The following is a 21,224-nucleotide window of genomic DNA, read 5'->3' as shown; positions in this document are numbered from 1 at the left end:
TGGGTGCTCTAATTTATAATAGGTTTAACATAATCTCTGTCTGCAGCCACCGCAACACGCGCGTGTGCCTCACACAAATAGATTAGTGTTAGGACTGTCTGGGATTGTGTTTGGGTGAAAAACTGTAGTGTTGATGATTAGGAGATTGTGAATATCGAAAGTGATGAAAAAAAAAACGCTTTTTAATATCATTAAGATTTGATGAACCTCTCATCAACAGGGGCTATAGTTTTTTTCATCACCATGGCACAAATATGTGGCAAGATGTCTGATCCAATTACTGCAACTGACAAATATTAAAAGTCCAATGGTGTAACACCAACTAATTCACTGTAGGACGAAAAACAAGAGATTTACACTAACGTCAAAAATACAGTATCCTCCAATGTCTTTTAAAAGACCATGGATATCCTTTAGACAAAAGGAGTTTGCCAGGATCTCCACACCTAAATTTGAGGATCGCAGTTTAAAAGGTTAAGGTTTATTAGATTCCTGTTATCTGGTCTTTATTAAAATAATAATTGTGTAGTTCCTTAGTCGGCTCTTATGATACTTACAGGATGAGAAGGAATAGTGACAAGCGTATTCTGCGGTCGTCACCTTACGGTACTGGAACCAAACCTCGCACACCAGCACAGCAATCGTCATACGCTGCTTTGTCTACCCTTTATTATTAAAATGTCGTCCGCTTCCCATCATAGAGCATCCTTACATCCTTCACCAGTAATGAAAATAACCAAAATACCATGCTCATACTAAGGCCCTACAAAGTACAAAACCCGCTCTTCAGCACAGCGCAATCTAACGAGATGCACACTAAAATAATAATCCGAAAAAATATAAAAATATAATAGAATAAAAAACAAAAAAAATTGGTTAAGCGGCACACAACCGAATCCGAAACGTTCTGGATTGCCCTCGACAAGATAGGTACGGGCTCCGCGTGTGGCCATTAATTTAGAGTTTGATGTACCTTTATAAGTTGCTTATAAGTAAGCAGCGATGAAAGAGCACTACGGTTAATGACCTTAGCTAAAATAGTATACAAAAATTACCACAAACTTTCTATGATAATGACCGATGCCTTAATCTTCGATTGTACACCCTTGTTGGACATAATTCAATGTCAACGTTCCAATAAATTACCATTTTATTATCAATCGCCAGTGTGTGATGTATGTATACCTTTAATTTTCAATACCTAAATCGATCCAAGTAACTTACCAACATTTGTAAAAAAAAATTAAAAAAAGGAATAGAATGAATAGAAAACAAAAGAACAGACTCAAAAGAATAAAAAAGAAAATAATAGAATAGAAACAGAAATTTAATTCATTATCATATAGGTACAAGAAACTAACTCTAAAAGCTTTGTAGTGTATCGTCATCAATTCGCTCTGTTAATGGCCCGATGCTAACAAACGCTACGACTGAAGCAAATCCTTTTTTTTCATACTCCTCTCCTTTACCGGGAAATGACTTTCTGACTCTTAATCTCTCTCGCAATCTCATTAAAAATTCATAACTCAAAACTGCGAAAAAATGAAAATTCGTTATAGGTCTCCTTGGTTCAGATCTGAGGCCTGGCGAGCCTGTGCACCGATAAATACGAAAAGGCTTGCTTTGAGAATAATTATTATTTTCCAACTAAATCTGTTGCTGAACTAAATTGTGTCGTTAGCTGTTGTGTGTTTTGAAAAATGTGTTTCTAACGTAATAAGGCGTATTTGTCTTTTGACAACTGCTATCTATAAGTGTTAAGTTGGTCTAATCTGATGGAAAAAATGTTACACTAAAGAAAGGTTAGTACCTTGTAAGAGATGTTATTTTGAGGACTCTGTTATTTAGTCATATTAATTAGTAAGTAGCTAAATAATGTTTAGAAGATCAAGAAGACTATAAGTGTTATTTTTTATGTAGGTTTTTATTTTTTTTATTTTCAGCCATGGTCGTCCCACTGCAGGGCAAAGGCCTCCCTACCCTCCTTCCACTCGTCTCTATCCAGAGCTTTCTGTGGCCAATCCTTTTCATAGGCGTCGAGTTCATCCCGCCATCTCCTTCTGGGCCTGCCGCGATGTCTAGTGATGTTGAGTGGGCTCCACTCAGTGGTGAGTTTTGCCCACTGCTCGTCGGACATGCGGCAGACATGTCCAGCCCAGTTCCATTTCAAAATTGCGGCTTTCTGACCAACGTCAGCGATTTGAGTTTTGGAGCGCAGTGTAGAGTTCCTTATTCTATCCGATAATCGGACTCCTAATATACTGCGCTCCATGGCTCGCTGGCAAACCTTGAGTGTGGACTTCTGATGTTTTGTCAAAGACCAGGTCTGTGCACCATAGGTGAGGATGGGTAGAATACATACGTCCATGAGCTTCCTTTTTAATGTTAATGGGAGGTTGCCTTTCATTAGGTCTCCCATGGACCAATAGCTTTTCCAGGCGTTCTCGGTGCGTCGAGCAACCTCTTTTTCTTGTCTTGCCTGGAAAGAGACTATTTGGCCCAGGTAGATGTATTCCTGGACGTATGCAATTTCCACTCCATCTACTTCTAACCTATGCTTTGAGCTGTTGGTCATTACCTTGGTCTTCGACATGTTCATCTTCAGTCCAACCTCAAGGCTCGCTCTGCTGAGTTCGTTGATCATACTGCCTAGTTCTGATGCTGAAGAGGAGAAGAGCACTATGTCGTCAGCGAATCGAAGGTTTGTTAACCTCTTCTCCCCGACGACCAGGCCTCTCGTGCTCCAGCATGGCGCAAGCTTTTTAAATACCTCTTCCAGAGTCGCTGTGAAGAGTTTAGGAGATAGCGGGTCGCCCTGTTTGACTCCCTTGTGGATAGGAAAGGATTGGCCTAACCTGTGTAGCTTAATGGCTGCGGTGCTTTTGTGATATATATTTTTTAGCAGGTTAATATATGTGAGGTCAATGTCTTGGTTCTGTAGGGCTGTGAATATGGAGGAATGGGTGAGACTGTCGAAGGCTTTAGAGTAATCAATGAACGCAATGTATAATGGAAGCTTAAATTCACAGTATTTTTCTATAATTTGGTTGAGGGTATGTAAATGGTCTGTGGTAGAGAGGCCGCGTCGGAAACCTGCTTGCTCGGCTGGCTGGTGTTGGTCCAGTTGGTCGGATATTCTGTTTTCTATTACTTTGATGAATGTTTTGTACAAATGAGATACTAGGCTAATCGGGCGATAATTTGTGAGGTTTGACTTGTCCCCTTTCTTATGCAGTATTATAATATTGGAGTGGCAGAACTTCTCGGGTAGTGTACCAGTTTTTAATATGCAGTTGAATAGATTTGTGATGTGGGGCAACAGAATTGGTTCTCCTATCTTTAGAGCTTCGGTGGTAATGCCATCCTCGCCAGGTGTTTTGCTGTATTTCATATTGGTTAGCGCTCGATGAACTTCATAGCCACTTATTGGTGGGATGTTTTCTGAATATGAGTATGTATTTAGATGGATTTGGGAGCTGTCATCGGTTGCGTAAAGGGATTTATAGTATTCTGTACAAATGTCTAAAATTTTTTCTTTATCGGTCTGTTTTGTTCCGTTATTATCTGTGAGGTTGCTGATTGTTATTTTTCCTTTTTCGATGCCCCTAATTGCAATTCTAAGTGACTGATTTTGTTCTAGAGTTGTTTTTATTAACTGAGTATTATAATTCCGGATATCTGTACGTATTTTTCGTTTAACTTCTTTGTCTTTTAATTTATATTCTGGTGTGTGGATGTTAAGTTTCTGTCGGTCGTCAATTAGTTTTATGGTAGATGGACTTAATTTCTTCGTTTTATTTCGTGCTTTTTTGATGTTTCGACTAGCTGCTTGTATACATTTTGATATATTTCTGTATTGTGTTTGTACATCTTCCACATCTAAATTAAGTGTCTGAAAACTGTTTTTCAGTTCCAGTAGGTAGCCAAATGCTCTTTATTAGCAATCAGTGTTGATTTATCTATCCTTTTTTTTATTTACCTAGTTTTAAAAATACTTTATTCCCATACTAGGATTTTCTCCTATGTAGTTGGTGAGTTTACTAAGATACAATTTCACATACACATGACACTCAGCCCGAAGCAACAATTTGTAGATTACACAAAGAGTTGCTCCATGTGTGAATCGCACCCGCTACCCGTTAATACGGCAGCCAGTTTCCCAACCGTGCACCAACGGAAGGCCATAATTTAAATGACTAATTAACTAGTATTTTTTAAATGCGTAACTCATAACAAGCTACAATAAGAACCTGGCATACAGACACTCAAACTCAAATCCTAAAGCAAACCCTACCTTTGCTTTTAAAACATTGTATATCACATAATTACTATCCTTGCTTACTTATCTACATTTAGCAAAACTGTATAGCGTATAGCAACCACACTTTATTGTCGCAGGAAGCGGGGTTACTGCCGCGTCGCGTCTGAACAAAAAGTTGGAAGGAAATTCACAAAAAGACTCGTCCGTGGGATGCACATTTGCAGATAATCTATTCCTTCTTCCACCTTTATTTGTGTGGTCGTAAACTAGGTACGACATTGTTTTGTTGGTTTTTAATACATAATGTCTATTTACTTTTTGTCTGTATTATTTTTTTATGAGTGGGTACGCAAAATACATGATTATTTTATTTTATCAGGATCGATTTACAATTAACTCAACTGAAAGTATGGAAAAGGACATAGCCAAATTCACGTTGCTAAAGACGTTAAGTGGTCGAATCTCTTGATAATTTTGATAAGACATGAGTGACTAGAAGGGATAAAAATATTCTTCGGGGTGAGTGCTGAACTTGAATTCGGAAGGATGCAATAGAAAAGAAAAATAATATAACGTATGAAATACCAGGAAAGAGAAAGGAATCTGTGATAAGATGAAATCCGATGTCGATCCAAGAGCAGGGTAAGGAGTTAAGAACTAGCTAATAAATAAAAAAATATTATCGTAATAGCAGTTGTGTTACGAAGTTATTTTTTTTTTTTTTAGCCGTTGCCCCACATTAGGATTTTCTCCTGTGTCGTGGGTGCGTTTACAAACATACAAGTTCACATACACATAACACCCGGACTCAAAACAGCAATTTGTGGATCACACAAAGAGTTGCTCCGTAGGTAATAAATAAAAATATTATTGTTATAACAATTATGTTACGAAGATAACACACATTATGTTAAAACTCTTCTACACGATACCCAACACACATCCCCATGTTTCCAACAATGTCAGGTCTATTAGAGGCTATCAGGGACCTAATTAACGGAGGTTCAATTATCTCGGCGTACGATAGGTAGGCGGCGGTAACTGTACGAAACATTAATAAGACAATCGGTTACGCGCCATTGCGCGTGACTTCGCTCTTTAATATGAGCGCCTGCGCAGATTATGTAGTGGCATGTGCAAAAGTTTTTCGGGTTATTTTAGTGAAGTATTTTATTGTGACTCTGTGTGTTGCGGGTTACCTGATGGTAAGCGATCAGGTGACAAGTCAGCTCGTTTGCCACCTATAACATAAAAAAAGTCCTGAGTCATATTCATACGTATTAAATATGTCACTTCCAAACCATAAATGACAATCTATGGATCATAGAAAAAGATGTTTGATTGGAGAATTGGACTCGTAACAAACGTCTATAACAATCTTTATTTTCTTTTGAAAACGTTGCCTTTAGGTGTTTTTCCTGTATTGTGGGTGCGACAATCATACAAGTTCACATACACGTGACACCCAGATCTAAAACAATAATTTGTGGATCACACAAAGAGTTACTCTGTGCGGGAATAAAATCCACTACACGTTGCACGGCAGCCAGTTGCTCAGCTACCGCACCTATGTTGTAGTCAACTTTTACGCGTTTAAATATTATTAGGTAATTTCAGGTAATTTAGGTAACAACATCTCTCACAAGTCTTATATTAAAATACAAAAATATCATTGTCACCTGACAGCCGACAAAACAGTTGACTACACGACAGTACAAGCTTGATACAAACACGTTTGTAGACAGGTCGCCACTTAATAGCGGAGTGTCGTGTGTGCAGCCTAATATAAGCAACGGCGTGCACAATCACTACTCCTGTACAACACGGAAGGATAGATAACAACCCTTCTATGTTTAGTAGAAAGTATTTATATATAAAGTAAGTATATATTTTTCACCAGACCATTTCGTTAGTAGAGTAATCGTAAGGCCAATGCCAAGCAAAGGGTTTTAAGTTCGATTACTGGGTCAGGAAGAGTATTATTGGATACTATTGGTACATGATCAATGATTATGTTACTTAAATGAGCAGATAGAGGTGACATATTTAGTGTCACTGTCAGAGGAAGGGAGGAGTTGGAGAGCCATGCGACAGCATGAATGGGCCGGCTCGACCGGAGTGATACCACGGCCTCACAGAATACCGACGTGAAACAATGCTTGCGTTGTGTGAGTTCCCAATTTTCCCAATCTCCGATTCCCCAACAATCTTTAAATTCCTAACCCCCAAAAGGCCCGCGAGATATTTTTTTCCAAAATTAACTACATTTTAATATTGGGCTTAACACCTACGTAAAGTACCTAACGGTCCTTAACTATGTGACACCATGTACCCATTGGCCTAGTACAATAGTTACCATGTTCAAACTGAGTAGGTCTAATTGTTATTTATTGGACTGTGCCCTCGAACGTGGGTTGCCTCCCAGAACGCTCAGATATACCTAGAGAGCTAAGAACATAGTATGTAGATACTTGTATAAATAACAATTGATTTTAATAATACATCAGTGATGTCACCGTCATCATCAGTACAAAGACGATCGCGGGCCAATTTTTTTTTATGTAGAAGGGGTCAAACACACCCACGCGTAACCTGATGGTAAGCAATCAGCGCCGTTCATGGACACCCGCAATACCAGAGGACTCACAGGTGCGTTGATGGCCTTTTGAAAAGACGTACGTTCTCAAATAAAGTGTTTTCCCTCCCTTAGTAATATCTGCTAGTAGAAACCACTGGATAAATGAATTCGATCCTGAAGAAATCAGTTGCGACATACCCAGCAATCAGCACAAAAGGTTGTCATCAGATAATCGTTTTCTCTGTGTAACGATTGGTTATAATAAACTGGTTCTCTAGATAACTTAAACTGACTAAAACCAGTTGTACCCACTACAAAGTATCTCCTAAGATGAATATCAAGCTTAATGTTCTAAAACAATTATTTTCACAAAAGCCATAAGGAAATGGCTTGGAAACAAACAAACACTAACAAAAACATATAAATTAAACATATTTATTCGCGGCTCGAAATATGTGCAAGGAAAGATTAAGGTTTAAGTATGTTAGTATATTGCATTAATGCAATTTAATCTGCGCGCACGCATCACGAACTCGCGCCCACGCGTGTTCACTTCACACAAGAGAGAATGTTTGTGGTCCTGTGAAGGTTGGAAGATATGCTAAGCTATTGTTTATGTTAAACGACAGCGGCGGTTTTGGTCTGCCTCGTTGGCCGAGTGGTAGAGTGGCCACCGATTCCCGGGTCAGGTAAAGTATTACTGGGCCTTTTTTCTGTATTATTGTGTTATTATTCTTGTGTTATCACTGTGTTATTATTACACGTGTTCATCATAGAGTGGCATTACGTGCGATACTGTGTACTCCTGCTGACCCTTTCATGGATAAAAGGTGTGACGTTGCAACCAAACCAAAAGAACCATTTCAAACTCGTTCTTCTCCATAGGAATCTACACTTTGGAACGAGCAAATAGCTTCACTAGAGGACTGACCGAGAGACAGACGTTATTAATATTATTATATTTGCTTTGACGTTCAAAAGTACCTTCCTGGTCTATTTGAAATAAAGAATTTTGACTTTGACTTTGAAACAATTTCATTATTCCAGTAAATATCTCAACCTCTATCGCCTCCACTACACAACCGGCCTAACCAAAGTATGCACACGCTAATGTAATTTAAACAAATGGCCGGGACAGTGTGTGAGAAACCCGAGATAATCGCAGTGACGCTTCGGTTACTTTATAGCACTTGATTTGTTCCTATGTAACGTTGGAACATACTCTCAATTCACTTACATTTGCTGGCATTGTGTTGCACTTTGAGGTACAGAATACCTATTAAGTATGTAGCGGTATAGATGTTTAATTTGCCTTTTTAGTGCATATTTTTTGTCTAAACTGTCTCTTTAGTTACGTGGTTGAGAAATTAGCTGCTTAATTGCCGGATTGAGCAGATCGGGATTTGCAAGTATTCGAAAATAGTCGTTTGGTGTTTGGAGTTTGCTGTTATGCCCGGTGTAAAAGACATGAACACCGTATTTAATGAAAAGTGGATGCTACATTGTGTGTCTACTAAATCGGAGGTAAAAGGGTTGACTTTATGTTATCCTCCACCTTAAAAACCGATCTTTAAAATTTGCTTTATCTATTCTTTTGCAGTCCACAACAGCTAGGCTATTCTGTACCGACCTGAAGCTGCGGACTGCCTAGCAAGTTATCGGGTCTCCGGTCGAAAAGCAGGGGTAGGAACCGGGGGTGTTTTTAGTCAATAAGAATCTGACACTCCCTCTCGCTAGTTAGGATTATTTCCTCCCCTTAAAAAGGTTATTCTGTAATTTTTATTTCAAAATCAATCGAAGTGAGCTCAATTACATTCTTGCCCGTCATTGGTCAAGATTATTCTCACAACCGATGACATGGACAGCAATCGAATTCACTTCGATTTTTCTTTAGTGAAGTGGTACTCCAAGACACTGAATATTTAAATTTTAATAATTCACAAACCATGGTCATGCCACTGCAGGAAGACTCGTGTCCCAGTTATAAGCACATTACCCATCTAATGGTTTAATGGCGTCCCTATAATTTTTAGATAAAATCTCCAATACATTTGAATTATTCATCGTATGAATTATGCTTACAACTTTAACGGATACTGGCTCACATCAGCTAATATCGTAATTATTATCATCAGGGCTATAATTCCCTCATAATGGTAATGTCACTGGAATCAAGTTCTTTGCAATCATTGTTTAGTCTAAATACCGCTATTCTGTAAAATCTGCTAATATATACAAATAAAGCTATGACATACTATTTGATTAATATGTAAAAAAATCCCTAAAGGTACTGTTTCACACGCTAATTTCGTGCCCAAAATCATGCTTCTATAAAGCACTTGTCACTTAGTAGCATATGTGTTGGAATGTTACTCAAAATTAGCATGCTTATTACGATTTTTGAGCACGCTACCTGTGGTACCGGGGTGTGCTTAAAGTGTGATTAAAGAGGTTATACTTAAAACTACTGGGTAACATACTTATTGCTAGCAAATGTAAACTGTTAATAAGCGTGCTTGTATTGAGCATACCTACTTAATAGAACGTTTTGTAGTGTAGTAATCTAAGAATATATTAGTTGTAATTTAGCCTTCATTAGTTAAACTCGTGTATCCTAATTAATAAATTGCTTCCTTTACACCCAACACCTCAGCTTTTTACATGCCAGAGCATATGAAACAGTACCTCATGACGATATGAGAAAAATCACGACTTAGGTCACATAATCACATTCATCTAAACCTTTAATTCCTAAGCACTTTTCAATTTCTTTTTCTCAATAAGTAGCTATACAATAACTATAGTACTCATTCGTAGTAATAAATAGACGACCATTCACAATAATTACAACAAAACCAAACCATCAACTCAAGACAAGCAAACAAACGAACCGACAAACAAGCATATCTTCAAGAAACATCAAATATCTAGACCACAGCGTCTATCCAACCAAATTCAAAGGATTACCCGAAGATGCCTCACGTTTTACTCTTGATACAATACTGGCATATAATCCCGATGTCCGGGACGTCTTGCAAGACGCTCAGACAGACAGCCTCTGTGCAAACATCTTGAAATTGTTGATTGGCTAGCGAGACGCGGCCTATTTGATTTGTACACATCGCGTTCTTGTACGTTTGTATGTTTAGAGAGATGTTTATACCACTGTGGTTAGTAATTTTATTAAGTAAAAAACATAATATCTTGTATGGCAAACAAAAATTTTATGGTCAAGAATTGTAAATTGTATCAACCTAAGTTTTTCTAAAAACTCAATTCAATGGTGACATACGCTAAATTCGATTAACTTATTGAATAATTATAAATATTTAATGCCACGTCCACAACTCGACGGAATGTAGTGGTTTTCCAAAAGCTAAAAAACTTTTTCACTATTAGTCGAAAACGTTCTAAAATCCTATACTTAAAAAAGGATTTCGTTCAAGGTCTCCTCTTAAGAGCAGGTTTTCCACAAACCCCATGTTTAGTAGGTGGTTTGTTTGATTTTTAGATCACCGAAACTTTAGCGTCTTATGTCCTTTGAAAACTTATAATTAAAATTGGTATATACAGCTCTATACAGATTGCGCTCCATATGTAACAATACAAGTAATATGGTAGGCAGTGATCAAATACGTGAAATTTGCGACGTTCTCTGATCGTCAGCCTGTTCTGAAATGCGCAGCGGACAATGAGACGTATCTAGTGTTTATACAAAGGTTTTGTTATTGGCATTGATTTTCAAAGATTTATTTAATGCCTGTTACACAATATCCGACTTACTCCCGTATTCATTTAATGGTTACTTAACTCAGTCATTAGCAAATGTTTGTCGATACAAAATCGTAAGTAATAAATAGTTTGAGTAATGAAATCATTAAATGTCTCTGAGTGCGACAGTTTGTTGCTTAAATGATACATTATTTTACACAGTGATTGTAATGTGACTGATACGACATGAAATGAAGACTGTTTTCTTTATTGGTCACTACTAAGGATTATACTTTAGTTTGCAAGCTCAAGTCAAACTACACGGAGGCGCGGTGGCTGGGTTACTGGCTGCCGTGTACCGTGTAGTGGGTTCGATTCCCGCATTGAACAACTCTTTGTGTGATCAACAAATTGTGGTCTTGTGCATGTGAAATTGTGTGTTTGTAAACGCACCCACGATACAGGAGAGAATCCTAGTGTGAGGCAAAGTCTTTTATAAAACAAAACTACTTAAGTGCTTATGGAAATCCAATTTACATATCTATAATTCCAGTCCTATGGAGAACACACCATGCGTGCGATACACCTAGGTGTACAATATCAATCCATATTAGAATTAGATCTGCCAACTTTGGTAACTGCGCCGGCTGATAACTCCACGTGTCTACTGCGTCGTGCAAACTTCTGCGTTGTCCAGACGTATTCGGATAACGATGTGTTGTATTGGTATTCGTGTTGGTATTTATATGATTTGTGTATTATGTGTATTGGTTGTTCAGACTGCCTCGTTGGTCGAGTGGTCGCAAGTGCGACTGCCGGACAAGAGGTCTCGGGTTTGATTCCCGAGTCGGGCAAAGTATTTTGGTGAACTTTTATCGGTTTTTAGAAAATTTCTCAGTAGTACGGAGTCTGGAATTGTGCCCTAGACAATAGGCTCACCCCCTATTACATGGGACCTATAACACAAATGGTGAAAACTGGATGTACATTGTATAGCGACATTACGTGCCGTAATGTGCCTACCCTTTGACATTGACGTTGGATTTTTTATAGTTTAATTATTTGTGTATTACCAGCTACATAAGCCAATATAGCACAACATGCTAAGTTACCAGATTAGATTTAAATGAACTGGTTTAATTTTTATACAGTCCTATTAGTCAGTATTGTACACCTCCAAGATTTTTTATAAGAAACTGTTGCATCAAAGCCTAAATAGAAACCAAAACAAACACAACACGACACAATATCCACCCCACATTTTAATCATAAAAAATCCGCAGGCGAGTAAATAATCCGTCGTAGTACTAATGCAACTCATACACCGAGTTACTCGATATATCGAGAAACGATTCTCGATTACGATAACTCGATGCTTATATCCCGCCGGCTATCGGATTCATATCCGAATTAATAATCTCGATACTGTGAGATGTGGGGACTTGTTACGTGTGACGACGTTACGTTTGGGAGCTATGAAGATTTTGAGAAGGTATTATAATCTGGTGATAAAATGAACCGATATCCGAACACAGAGACATTTACTGTATAATTACTAAACTATTATTCAGTAACTACTTTGTTCAAAAAATAATTGCTAAGGACCCCAGTCCTTAGCAGTACCTCTGAGCAGTCCTAAGTTATCATTAAATGACCTTGAGTATGGCGGTATAATTACATTAGAGTTTTTAAAATTTTTCCATAATACAAGACGCTTACCATGCTGTATAGCACTGATAATGATAAAGAATTGAAAACTAACAATAAACTTATCACAATCATAACATTAAATTCAAAATCTTAACACTCCAACCTTATTCATCCACTCCAGAAACAACACAAAACCATACCATCCTCACTCCATTAAATTCGTACATCCACGTACAAATATATTAGACGGATTCAATTTCCGCGACACAATATTATTGATATATGATAGCGTGGTACTAATGTGTTTTAAATGTGTGCCCGTCGACTTAATGCCCCTCCAGTTATAGTTTAGACGATATTATTTTTGCATTTCTCTCGTGGACTGTACCTGTTAGAATGGTTGTTAATTTTCTTGAAGTAGTTTTCTAAAGTGAGCTACGTAACTAGCCTAAAAACATTGCCCCACTCTAGGATTTTCTCTTGTGTCGTAGGTGCGTTTATAAACATACAAGTTCACATACACATGTCAACCAGACCCAAAACAATAAGTTGTGGAACACACAAAGAGTGGCTCCGCGCAGGAATAGAACCCGCTACACCTACATAGCAGCCACCGCACAAATCGTACAGTCAGATTGCAGTTTTAACTTACGGTCTTGTTTAAAGAATTTAACGTTTTGAAATTAAGTAATGAGTTAAAATTTTGATATGACCGGTAAAATCTATACTGTTACAAGATCAAAACCATACCAAATTCAACATTAAACTTAAGTTAACATCACATTCATAAGATCATACCTGAAATCCCAAAACTTCCATCCCAACCAATCCCAACCTAATACATTAGTCGGAATCCGAATACATCATGCAAATACCACATCTGTAATGATAATTGAGTCAAAACATATTAATTTTAGACCCACATCTGCGTCTCTATAAACACATAAACTTACGGGTCCCTAGTTTCAGGACATAGTTCCGAATAAGTGAGATATTAACATATATTTGCATACCACACGAACGGACAGAGCCACGGGTATATATCTGCTCGACTTTTGGTAAAGGTAGCCGTGTTTGTTTGTAAATTGAATAAGGAGATAGTTTTTTTTTTTTGTCTTGTTTGGTTGAAGTTAATATTAAATCCGGTCAATCTGAAAGCATTATGGGTGCTGATTTACTCATAATGATGATAAATAAAAACAAATGTTGGGGAAGGTCAAAACTAACATATGGACAACAAAAATGATACTTTACGACTTCAAACATAGGTATTTGAGCTATATGAGTTCTAGCCTAGATAGAAATTATTCTTAATGATTTGAAGTATTTCATAAAAGGAAAGCCCAATAAGGATTTGAGGGAAAAAATTAACCGATTATAGCGGTACATATCTGTACAAGTGCGTCATCAGTCGCACTTGTACACCTACATACGAGCGATACATACATTTTAACACAAGTGATCAAACACGAACACATACTAAATCCATGCAAATGACAAGCAAATAAAATAAACTGAACAATAATAATTTAGACTGGAACACAAATTCGGTGCCAATATTTGCAGATTCATCCCCAGATTAGGTAGCCGTGTATGCCCGCCGTGGCGAGGATTATTGCCGATCACGTGATCTGTCGCTATCGGCGCCTACGTGTGTAATACACGGATTGTTCGTATGGTACAAGGTGAAGACTGAAGCGAGGTGAAAATAGAGAGCCGATACGATACAGGTCGCTGTCAACTGGTTGATCTGGTAGTAAATGACTGTATTTTTAATAATATAAACTTGGTAATTGCACAGTAATTTAAAATTAATAATGTAAAATTTTCGCAAATGAAAAAGTAAAAGAGTATGATGCATTTTTTTTCAGGTATCGTACGAGCCCACTAAGGCACTTACACATTTATAGCGACTGGGTAGCAGCATTTAATAATAAAACTGGCACTTTTTCATTTGGATTTCCAACCAGTAGTATTATGGGAACCTATTTATGTAGAGGATCATAGTCCAGGAACACACTGTTACCACAAGTTTGTCACACAGATATTTTGCAGCTTCACAGTGATTACCACGCTCGCTCTTCTCACTTGCACCACGACATAACCCGTATAATTATAGTGCGTCCCTTGTTAGAATTAATCTCAGTTGGGTTTGCGACATCTGTATTCGACAATTATGTTCATGTGAGAACAATAAAGGTATGTTTCCTCTCTTTCACTTTAAACTAAAACGAAAGAGAAAGCACTAGGGCTCTTCTTGGTTATATTACGTGTGGATTTGCAAAGGGAAATTTGTTTATCAGTTTTGTGTTTTGGGTTAAATGTTTATTAATGGGTTACCTTTTGCTTTTAAATGCTTTGTAGTTATTTTGAGCCAATGGAAGTTTAATTTATTTAGGTTATTTGGGGGTTATCATTATTGGAATAATGTATTGATTGCGAAGAATATTATAACTATTTGATTCGATTGAATTGTAATCATCATTATCATCAATGATGCTGGATTATGGCCTCTTCTGTATAGGACAGTTTTCCATATTCTTCAAACTAGACAGACAGGTTGGAGATCACAGTTTCATTAGTCTAATCTAATGTATCAAACAAAAATATTTAAGTATAGGTAGGTAACAGTACCTCTTAATGCAAGTCGGTGTTTCGTAGGACCTTCGTTGTCTCAACTATAAGATTATGCACTAACTTATCCACATTCCTAGTGCATCCATTTACTAAGCTTAGCTCCGTATCACAGTTACCGACAAAACACATTATATCTGCCGTATAAACAATACAATGGCCAACTTAAGAGCCGACAACCGAGGTTAGGGTTCGACTGCTAGTTTTATTCTTTTTACTAGTGTCTCTAACAATTGTCGTAGACATACGCCAGGAATAGTTAAAGACTCTTTGATAATTACTATTACTTTGCCATTGTGTTCTTGCATTGGTATTGAAAAGTTAATGTATTATTTAAATCCTTTTTTTATACTTAATAGGATGGCTTTTGGCCACCATCTCGCCTGGTGATTAGCAATGATATGGCCGACGATGAAGCCCTCCTACCTACGAGCAACCTACCAGCAAAAGCAAGCAAGTTCACTCGGGACTTGAAGACACCCTAAAAATGAAATGAATCTATGGTCGAAGTAGGACAAACCAAATGCTTGTGAATACCAATTTTGTTATCATAATGTGACCATACTAATTGTTATAACCCACATATTTACCAAATTATAATGATCATTGTCAATTTCACATAATTATCTACTCAATACTTTATTGTACAAGTTTTACTTAATAACTAAGATATTCTACTTAAAGAATGATTAACTTCCCCACACATCTATCATATCCCCATATTCCCCGCTGGCATCGGCACCCCACCTCACACTAAGAAGCCCAATTAATCAGTAGACGGGCTAATGAGCAAATATTTCATTGTCCAGCTACCGCGCGACAAGACTGAGGGCTGACGAATCTTGCATACTAATTATAAATGTTTTACAATAAATATTATTAGGAAACATTAACTATTTCTTTTTAGGAAATGGTGTTCTAATTCAAAAACAAATTCTTTTTTAATTGTCGATTTCTCGACATTCGAATGACATATTGTGTAGCAAACGATCTTTTTTTAAGGGGAAAAATCATTCAATGACTTCTCCCGCGCGAGGCGAGAGGGAGTGTCAGACTCTTACTGACCAAAAACCATCTCGTTCCTACTCCTGCTTTTCGAGCTGAAACCCCGGTAACCCGCTTGGTAGACCGCAGCTCGGGATCAGGCGTCAACCCTACTGGGCTCCATCTGTAACACTGGGCCTATCTCTGCAAAGATATTTCAGTAGTTACATAGAGGTTAGTATTACATTTCAAGTCCTATCAACAAAAATAAGATGAACCAGAAAACCCATCGACACATAAAACTATTTCTGATATAAGACAGCAAAAAGTCAACACTCCAACAAACGCTATTAACAAAATGCTTCAACACCAACACGTCTCAAATCTTAAGTCAATTTTCTACTTCAATGCCTTAGTTAAATCAAAGGTTCACCTTAAGTCCGGTCTTCGTAACTATTTAAATAAGCCCGCATTGAATCCTTGCCTGGCAGAGGCAGAATAGCATTAATAATTCTCTTAGACGCACATACGACAATCGCAGAGCTCATATTATAATATTATTGTCGACTGTGTTGGACAACCCTACGATGTCTTGAGGAGATAGCTTAGTATAGGAGCTAGGGTGTCTTATTATAAGTTTATCTGTTTGTTGATGAATTTTTGATGTGTGTGTTTGAATTGTTTTGTCAAGTTTTGTGGTGAGTTGTGTGGATGAAAAAAAGAAACAATTACTGATTCTAACCCGTTCTCTCTTTGTGTTATACAAGTGTAACAGAGATCAGGTTTATGCGATGTTTTTTTTAATGAGAATTTAGATGTTAATAGAATCCGGTAATATGAAATAAACACGACTCATATTACAAGCAACAATAAAAAATTTACACACACACAACGTCACGCCTTTTATCCCCGAAGGGGTAGGCAGAGGTGCACATTACGGCACGTAATGTCGCTATACAATGTACACCCACTTTTCACCATTTGTGTTATAAGTCCCATGTAATAGGGGGTGAGCCTATTGCCATATACTGGACACAATTCCAGACTCCGTGCTACTACCGAGAAATTTTTCGAAAATCTGAAAATAGCCCAGTAGTACTTTGCCCGACCCGGGAATCGAGCCCGACACCCCTTGTTCGGCAGTCGCACTTGCGACCACTCGACCAACGAGGCAGTCAGAGGCAATAAAAAACAATTGAGATTACTATTCTTAACAATGCAAAACAGCTAGTGAAGTCGCGGTAAAGAAAAAAACATTTTATATTGATTACATAACCAAACCATACTCAACACAAACTCCTGTACTACAAGGGTTGTCTTAATCGAAACATGTCGCCTGCAATGAAGGATATTCGAGGCATATGCCGTCGAAGCACGAGGTGAGGCACGAGGCAGCGTCACACGGCACACTAGGTAATCGAGCCGAAGCAGACAAAACATTCCCTTCTACGTACTGATTGGGTAGAGGTATGCTCGTCCGCGGGCCGAGCGTGCTTTGGTCTTGATACTTGGTGATGGAAATGGTTAAGTTATTGGTGATGTTTTTGGTAAAATTATTGGTATTCATTTATTTAAAGACCAACCCGACCACATTACCTGTAAGCTAAAGTATAAAACAAATTTAAAATGGTCTTTAGTCACATTTTTTTTTTAATATTTATTAATTAATTTATTAAGTAGTTTAGTTCAGCCTACATACACACGCAGTTTATAAATAAGCTTCAATTCAAGACAACAGTTCACGATCAAGTTAATAAGAACATAACTATTGCTATAGAATTAAAAAAAAAAATAAACAAAAGGAAAACGCTTTCGAAAGTGTGTATCTTAATATTTTAAGTCGAATAATACACCTAAAACCCAAAATAGGTCTGTTCATTATATACTGAAAACCGCATCAAAATCAGTTCAGCCAAACGCGAAGGAATCGCGCAAAAGCATAAAAACATACAGGTCAAAATATGAACCTTATTTTTTTTAAATCGTTTAATAAGCAAATATTGGAATGCTATTATTATTTATTAACTATTATCAAGTACCTACGAATGTGCCATATGTCAACACTATAACCACACAAAGTATCAAGTGTAACGATCGCAGTAGAATAATGACCAACGCTTGGGAGAGGTACAAATCTACATATTGGGGTGTGGGCATTTCTTGCAGCCCCGTCTGAGATATGTGTCTTAGCTCCCCGTGTCCAGACTGGGGTGGGCACAGGGACGTACTCTGAATGTGTTGTAATTTAATTAAAATTGTGTAAGTATTTTTGATATTGTAATAATGATTACAGATTTAGTAAATTAAAGAATTTAGTAAGATATTAAAGAGATCGATAACACTTGGTTTGTATAATATAATAATTAAAATGTTATGTAACATAATAATTTAAATGATACAACTGTCTTCATTTTAATTACGGTAATTATAAATAGCGTTAATATACTGTTCAAGAACATATTGTCCTACTCAGATACATTGAATGATTATTTAAACCACTCTTTAATAACGATTTTGTATTGAAAACAAAGGACTTAGTCCACTTCATCACTTGAAATATTAAAAAAGTTGAATTGAGTTTTTTTTATAAGCAGTCTTACAGAACTGACCTAAAAATCAATCAATATTTTTACAAATACATATTTTTTGCCCTATACCAAAAAGTCTCATTATTAATATCTCTATTATTTACACAATTCATTTTCCAAAATCCGTCCCTTACAAATAAATGTTTAAGGTATGCAGATGCGGTACCAGTGTGATAAGTTAATTCCTACTGGCGATCCCTTACCCGTATCAAAATTATAATAGAGCACGAATATTCCACAATATGTGGCCCTTCCTTTATTGAAAACTTAATGGCTTTCTAAGATATTGCAAGTTATGTTAGGACAATTGTTTCAGTCGCACGTGTGTGGATCTTGTTAGTTTTAAGACAATAATATTTGGAATGGATTTTGGTCCTTTGCGATGCTGGCATTGGATTATTGGGATGGTTTTAATTATGTTATGAAATGTATGCATTTAATAATGGTAACATGATGACAAGTTTTTTTATATGTATTGTTGTCATTTGTTTCAAAAGTAACACGGTTAGAACTCTAAATTAAAACTTATCATCATCATCATCAGCCTGTTCTCGTCCACTGCTAGACATAGGCCTCTCCAATGGCACACCACGCACTAGATCACTTTCGATTATTTTTTTAAAGTACGGTTTACCTACTTGAACAAAAATATAGTATAGAGAGAGTATAAAGTCTAAAATATTATACATTTCAACTCTGCTCTATTTGTACATTTGAAGAAAACAGTTTGTTTTCTGTTGTCATTAGAACTCATCGACACGTTAATCGTTTATTATCAATCACAAATTTTCCAGACTATTTATAAGAAGCTTATGAAAACCTAGTCATCCTTTTATCCAAGATTTAAGTCCTTTTGGTCCTTTGGTACAAACATAGCAAAAGCTAAAATAAATTGCAAATATTAAACATCTTAAATAGGTATTATAGCAGTACGGTCAAGTCTTGCATAATGAGACAAGTATGAAGGCGGAAGTGTGCCAGATGTTCACACGTTGCTCCAAGCCGTATGGACATCATTCTACGCCCTTTGTGCCGTAAATATGGTCCTAGGTTCAACTAAGGACCATGTTTTAGTGTCGTTTGTGTATTGTAAGATTTCAATGTTTTGTTTTGAAGATTGGTAAATGAATTTCATACATATACAATTTATTGAAGAAATTCTGGAAAAAATATTAATGTGATAATTTTAATCTTTAAATGCTCTTGAGATTTAACGTTTCATCTTATTGTGAGAATTTTGAGAGCAAGCAGACTCATTCATGTTATTTTACGTTAATGCATGTAATGCAATGCAATGTTGTCACCGCAATAATGCAGTCCATTGTTTTTATCGAAGATCGGTGAATTTGGGAAACGATTCGCTTAATTTTTTTTATATAAAATGTATAACATATTTTATTTGATCTTAATGTATAATATTTTCTCAACATAAAATATATAATCCTAGAATTTTCATTTATCAAAACACTACCCAGCCACCTTCTAGCACTAAGGTCTCACCACATGTCATAGATAGGCCAACACTGTAGGCGTTGCGTGGGCGCACGAAAGTTCCTCACTTATTACTAGCTCTGCAACGGCGAATCAACGCAATTCCAATCTTATTTGACCTCTGATCCTTTAGCTTTACAACTACTTTGAAGGTCACAACTCCTGGTTACCTGGTTGATTCAATCAGATACGGTTTCCGTAGCATTCACCAGATTAATGATGATATAGGGATGTGTGTGCTTTCTACAGTTCCTGTTGTCATTTGCATATTGATTTAAAGATTCTTAATAATGTTCTCTTTGAATATCTTAGTGGTTGCAATGGTCTTTCTATGGTAATGCTTGAGATATGGTCTTTATAATTTATTTCAACGTGGAATTAAACTGTTTATGAATTGGATGTTTAGACTGGTGCTAATTAAATTGGTTGGCGTTAAGTGTTACAGATGGGGCCCAGTAGGGCAACCTACTGTTACTGTACTGATCTACGGCCCAAATTCAGTTGCAGCAATATTGTTTTATAGCTGCCCTCTCTTTGAATCAGATTAATAAAGAATTTTAATAAAAAAAAAATGTTTTATTTCATGCATGATTATGCATGAAATAAATAATTTTTTTTTATTATGGGAAAATACATAGTAGACACATTAGTAGAAAAACATATTTTGTATATATATTATATGAGAATAACACTGAAGAGAGGGCAGCTATAAAACAATATTGCTGCAACTGAATTGTGGGCCGTAGAACAGTAGGTTGCTGTGCACATATAATGACTATTATTTGGTTTTTGAGCTGGGCAAGGTACCAGGAAAATATTAATCCACCTGCCCAGTTGCTAGACCATATTTTAATTACATTTGAATCAGATTAATAAAGAATTTTAATAAAAAAATGTTTTATTTCATGCATAAACAGTTTCAATAAAATGTAAAAAAAATCTAAATATAAATCTGGATACAAAACTAAGTTTGTATCTTCATTCTTACTGATATGAACTATTAAATCAAACATATATTATTAGCTGAACTGCTTGTTCAAAAATAGCCAAAGTCCCATACAAATTGGTCAATCTCCTTTCTGAAACACTCTGTATCTGCCTGTATTAGATACTTTCGGCCCACTTAACCACAGCAAATTATAATAAAATCTTGTCCGCGAGACCAAAGTGCGTTCGGCCCAAGTGTTGGTCCACGTGGCCCAGTTTATTGCCGCCCAGTTGATCACTGAGTCCAGATTAATGATGATATAGGGATGTGTGTGCTTTCTACAGTTCCTGTTGTCATTTGCATATTGATTTAAAGATTCTTAATAATGTTCTCTTTGAA

The sequence above is a fragment of the Spodoptera frugiperda genome, chromosome 5, assembly GCF_023101765.2.
Source record: "Spodoptera frugiperda isolate SF20-4 chromosome 5, AGI-APGP_CSIRO_Sfru_2.0, whole genome shotgun sequence".
Lineage (NCBI taxonomy): Eukaryota > Metazoa > Arthropoda > Insecta > Lepidoptera > Noctuidae > Spodoptera > Spodoptera frugiperda.
Note: the sequence above shows the minus strand (reverse complement) of the source record.